The sequence below is a fragment of the Heterodontus francisci genome, unplaced genomic scaffold (genome assembly GCF_036365525.1).
Source record: "Heterodontus francisci isolate sHetFra1 unplaced genomic scaffold, sHetFra1.hap1 HAP1_SCAFFOLD_290, whole genome shotgun sequence".
NCBI lineage: Eukaryota > Metazoa > Chordata > Chondrichthyes > Heterodontiformes > Heterodontidae > Heterodontus > Heterodontus francisci.
The window spans coordinates 2,485,483-2,491,480 of NW_027140879.1; the positions used below are offsets into that span (position 1 = coordinate 2,485,483).

General features: G+C 47.0%; 1 non-coding gene across 1 annotated transcript; it reads left to right on the forward strand.

Moving 5' to 3' along the window:
* The first annotated feature begins 2,561 nt into the window (after window positions 1-2,561).
* Window positions 2,562-2,644, forward strand: trnal-caa (transfer RNA leucine (anticodon CAA)). The gene has a single exon. It is a non-coding gene; the product is annotated as a tRNA-Leu (tRNA).
* The last annotated feature ends 3,354 nt before the right edge of the window (window positions 2,645-5,998 follow it).

A 5,998-nucleotide genomic window follows, 5' to 3' on the forward strand; every position in this document is an offset into this window, starting at 1 on the left:
AACTGGCAGGACGTAGGCAGAAAGTCGTTACAGATGGATCTGGATCTGTTTGGAAACTAGTCACCAGTGGTGTCCCACAGGGATCGGTGTTGGGACTGTCGCTCTTTACTATTTGATCAATGATCAGGATGCAGGTGTCAGGAACACGATCTGTAAATTTACAGATGATTCAAAGATCTGTGCGAGTGTTCAGACTGTAGACGATGCCCGACTGTTTCATGCTGATCTTAATGTGTTGGGAGATTGGGTTCATGAATGGTAAATGATGTTTAATTTGGGTAAGTGCAGTATTATTCATGTGGACAGGGCGAATGCTCAACATTCATACACCCTTCAGGGAAAAACCTTACAGTAGGTGGAAAAAAGAAAATAATGTTGAGCAGAGATCTGGATGTTCTAGTGCACAGATCTCTAAAGGTACAGCAGCAATGCTGTGAAGTGATAGTTGGAGCAAATAGAGGGTTGGGCTGCATTCAGAGGACAATTGAGTATAAGATGAGGCATATTCTTTCATGGGATGTGAGCGCCGCTGGCAAGTCCAGAATTTGTTATCCATCCCTAATTGTCCTTGACAAGGTGGCGGTGAGCTGCCTACTTGAATTACTGCACTCCATGTGGTGTAGGTTCACCCACAGTGCTGTTAGGAAGGGAGATCCAGGATTTTGACCCAACATCTGTGAATGAACAGCGATATATCTGCAGATCAGATGGTGTGTACTTGGAGAGGAACTTGCAGATGGTGGTGTTTCCATGCATCTGCTGCCCTTGTCCTTTAAGGTGGTGGAGGTCTTCGGTTTGGAAGTTGCCGTCAAAGGAGCCTTCGCGAGTTGCTGCAGTGCATCTGGTAGATGGTACACACTGCTGCCACTGTGCGTCAGTGGTAAAGGGAGTGAATGTTTAATGTGGTGAATGGGGTGACAATCCAGTGGGCTACTTTGTCCTGAATATTGTTGAGTTTCTAGAGTGTTGTTGGAGCTGTACTCATCCTGGCTTGTGCCTTGTAGGTGGTGGACAAGTTTTAGAGAGTCAAAAATCACAGAATCGTTTCTGCAAAGAATCATAAAACAAAGAACATAGAAAGTTTACAGCACAGGAAGGCCAAAAATGAGCCTACCAGCCGAATCCCATTTTCCAGCATTTGGTCCGTCACCCTGCAGGTTCAGGCACTTGAGGTGCATCTCCAGACTCCTTTTAAATGAGTTGAGGGTTTCTGCCGCAACTACCCTCACAGGCAGTGAGTTCCAGACCCTTCACACCCTCTGGGTGAAAAAAACATTTCCTCATCTCCCCTCTAATCTTTCGACAAATCACTTTAAATCTATGCCCCATCATCACTGACCTCTCCATTAAGGTAAATAGACCCTTCCCATCCCAGGCCCCTCACAATTTTGTACGTTTCAATCAAATCTCCCATCAGCCTCCTCTGTTCCAAGGAGAACAAACCCAGTCTATCCAGTCTTTCCTCATAGCTGCATTTTTCCATTCCTGGCAACATCCTCGTAAATCTCCTCTGTAACCTCTCTCGTGCAATTACATCATTTCTGTAATGAGGTGACCAGACTGCACACAGAACTCAAGTTGTGGCCTAACTAATGATTGATACAGTTCCAGCATAACCTCCCTTTTCTTATATTCTATACATTGGCTAATAAAGGAAAGGATTCCATAAGCCTTCTCAACCAACTTATCAACCTGTCCTGCTACTTTCAGGGATTTGTGGACATTCACTTCAAGGTCTCTCACTTCCTCGACACCTATCAGCATTCACCCATTAATTGTGTATTCCTTTGCCGTGTTTGACCGCACCAAATGCATCACCTCACACTTCTCCAAGTTGAATTTAATTTGCCACTTTTCTGCCCACCAGATCAGTCCATTTCTCCAGCTCTCCTAAATGAGCATTTCACCTAGTGCCTTGAGCTGAGTTACTCATTGCAGAATTCCCACTATCTGTTTTACCCTTGTAGCCACAGTATTTATATGAATGGTCCAGTTAAGCTTCTGTCAATGGTAACCCCCAGGATGTTGATGGTGGGGGGGTTTCAGCGATGGTAATGCTGTTGAACGTCAAATGGAAACGGTTACATTCTCTCTTGTTGGAGATGGTCATTGCCTGGTACTTATGTGGTGTGACTGTTACTTGCCACTTAGCAGCCCAAGCCTGAACGTTGTCCAGGTCTTGCTGCTTCTGGACACGGACTCCTTCAGTATCTGAGATGTCCCCCATTTGTCCTTTTATGAAACCTTGGTCAGGACTCACTTGGAATATTGTATCCAGTCTTGGTCTCCTCACATGATGGGTGATATTGAGGCCTTGGAAAGGGTACAGAGGAGAGACATTAAACTAATTCCCAGTATAAGACATCTTCGTTATCAAGTTAGACTAAAAGAGTTGGGACCCTGCACCTTAGAGAAACCTAGACTGAGGGGTGATCTGATTGAGGTTGACAAGATGATGAAGGGTCCAATTTAGCATGGGAGAGGCGTCACAATTGGATTTTGTAAAAGGCTAGATGGCACCCGGATCACATTAAATTTCATTTTAATTACTTGGCCAATGTACCAGGATGGCCGAGTGGTTAAGGCGTTGGACTCAAGAATCCATAGACAAATATCTGCGTGGGTTCGATCCCCACTCCTGGTATTTATGCTTAACAAATGCTACTTGTTGTTCCCCTTTTATTTGCTTTGCACCATCATCTCTTCTGTAATTTAATCACTCCTGCCTGACAACCGATTGCAGCTTTCTATTATTGGATCTTCCCCGGCACCGTTCCTTGGCTCTGCACGTGCTTATAAACTGATAAACCCGCAACTTAATCTTCTCTGTCCCCTCACAAGGACCTTCTCATTCTCCCTGAATTGTGGTTCCTCGCTGGATCCGCTGCCTCTCCGACCCCCCTCCAGGCAGCTGAAGGCCGCGAGCCTGGGTCTCACTTTATTCACTCCCCGGTAGTTGATTCCTTGCAGGTCTGCCACCGCTCCAGACACCCTCCAGGAAGTGCTTGCCATAATCTTCCAATCATCCCCAGGTAAGGGGATTGGAGAGTGGCAAATAACACCCTTATTCAAGAAAGGTTGTAAGGACAGTCCAAGCAACTCCATGCCAGTTAATTTAGCATCAATGCTGTGTAAGGTTTCAGAAATGGTAATCAGGGAAAATATCAATGGACATTTAGAGAGGTTTGAGTTAAATAAGGATAGCCAGCATGGATTTGTAAAAGGCAGATCATGCTTCACTAATCGAATTGAATTTTTTGATGAAGGAGCAGAGAAATTTGATGAAGGAAATACAGTGGGTGCTGTTTCTATGGATTTTATGAAAGCATTTGATAAAGTATCACATAAAAGGCTGGTTAACAAGATTGAGGCTCGTGGAATAGGAGGGTCAGCTTCCAATTGGTTAGAAAAATTGACTAAAGGGCAGAAACAAGCAAGTTGTAGTAAATGGTTTCTTTTCAGACTGGGGGGTGGTAGACAGTGGTGTTCCCCGAGGGTCAGTGCTGGGATCACTGCTTTTCATGCTACGTATAAAATATGTGGATCTTGGAATACGGAGCAGAATCTCAAAATTTGCTGACAATACCAAACTTGGAGGTGAGGCAAACAGTGAGGATGACATGAATCGACTGCAATCGGACATAGAATGGCTAGCAGAATGAGCAGAGAAGTGACGGATGGAATTTAATACTGTTAAGTGTGAGGTGATGCATTTTGACAGAAGGAATAGGGAGAGGCAATGTCTACTTAATGGCACAGTTCTGAAGAGTGTGCAGGAACAGAGGGACCTGGGGGTGCATGTGCATCGATCTTTGAAGGTGGCAGGGCATATTGAGAGAGTGGTTAGTAAAATATATGGCATCTTGGGCTTGAAACAAACATTTCTTTGGCATCCTTGTCTCGAGAGACAATGGGTAAGCGCCTGGAGGTGGTCAGAGGTGTGTGGAGCAGCGCCTGGAGTGGCTATAAAGGCCAATTCTAGAGTGACAGGCTCTTCCACAGGTGCTGCAGAAAAATTTGCTTGTCGGGGCTGTTACACAGTTGGCTCTCTCCTTGCGCCTCTGACTTTTTTCCTGCCAACTGCTAAGTCTCTTCGACTCGCCGCACTTTAGCCCCACCGTTATGGCTGCCCGCCAGCTCTGGCGAACGCTGGCACCTGACTCCCACGACTTGTGATCAGTGTCACAGGACTTCATGTCGCGTTTGCAGACGTCTTTAAAGCGGAGAAATGGACGGCCGGTGGGTCTGATACCAGTGGCGAGCTCACTGTACAATGTGTCTTTGGGGATCCTGCCATCTTCCATGCGGCTCACATGGCCAAGCCATCTCAAGCGCCATTGACTCAGTAGTGTGTACAAGCTGGGGATGTTGGCCGCCTCGAGGACTTCTGTGTTGGAGATGCGGTCCTGCCACCTGATGCCAATTATTCTCCGGTGGCAGCGAAGATGGAATGAATTGAGATGTCGCTCTTGGCTGACATACGTTGTCCAGGCCTCGCTGCCATAGAGCAAGGTACTGAGGACACAGGCTTGATACACTTGGACTTTTGAGTTCCGTGTCAGTGCGCCATTTTCCCACACTCTCTTGGCCAGTCTGGACATAGCAGTAGAAGCCTTACCCATGCACCTGTTGATTTCTGCATCTAGAGACAGGTTGCTGGTGATAGTTGAGCCTAGGTAGGTGAAATCTTGAACCACTTCCAGAGCGTGGTCGCCAATATTGATGGATGGAGCATTTCTGACGTCCTGCCCCATGATGTTCGTTTTCTTGAGGCTGATGGCGAGGCCAAATTCATTGCAGGCAGCCGCAAACCTGTCGATGAGACTCTGCAGGCACTCTTCAGTGTGAGATGTTAAAGCAGCATCGTCAGCAAAGAGGGGTTCCCTGATGAGGACTTTCCATACTTTGGACTTCGCTCTTAGACGGGCAAGGTTGAACAACCTGCCCCCTGATCTTGTGTGGAGGAAAATTTCTTCTTCAGAAGATTTGAACGCATGTGAAAGCAGCAGGGAGAAGAGAATCCCAAAAAGTGTGGGTGCGAGAACACAGCCCTGTTTCACACCACTCAGGATAGGGAAGGGCTCTGATGAGGAGCCACCATGTTGAATTGTGCCTTTCATATTGTCATGGAATGAGGTGATGATACTTAGTAGCTTTGGTGGTCATCCAATCTTTTCCAGCAGTCTGAAGAGACCACGTCTGCTGACGAGGTCAAAGGCTTTGGTGACATCAATGAAAGCAATGTAGAGGGGCATCTGTTGTTCATGGCATTTCTATTGTATCTGACGAAGGGAGAACAGCATGTCGATGGTCGATCTCTCTGCACGAAAGCCACACTGTGCCTCAGGGTAGACGCGTTCGGCCAGCTTCTGGAGCCTGTTTAGAGCGACTCGAGCAAAGACTTTCCCCACTATGCTGAGCAGGGAGATTCCACGGTAGTTGAAGCAGTCACCGTGGTCACCTTTGTTTTTATAGAGGGTGATGATATTGGCATCGCGCATGTCCTGAGGTACTGCTCCCTCGTCCCAGCACAGGCATAGCAGTTCATGTAGTGCTGAGAGTATAGCAGGCTTGGCACTCTTGATTATTTCGGTGGTCATGCTGTCCTTCCCAGGGGCTTTTCCGCTGGTTAGAGAATCAATGGCATCACTGAGTTCCGATTTGGTTGGCTGTATGTCCAGCTCATCCATGACTGGTAGAGGCTGGGCTGCGTTGAGGGCAGTCTCAGTGACAACATTCCCTGGAGTACAGTTCTAGGTAGTGCTCAACCCAGCGGTCCATATGTTTGCATTGGTCAGTGATTATGTCCCCTGATTTAGATTTGAGGAGGGCGATCTTCTTGATGGTTGGTCCAAGGGCTCTCTTAATGCCATCATACATTCCTCTGATGTTTCCGGTGCCTGAGGCCAGCTGAATGTGACTGCATAGGTGTTGCCAGTAGTCGTTTGTGCAGCGCCTGGCTGTTCTTTGTGCAGTTCTTCTGGCTGCTTTAAGTGCT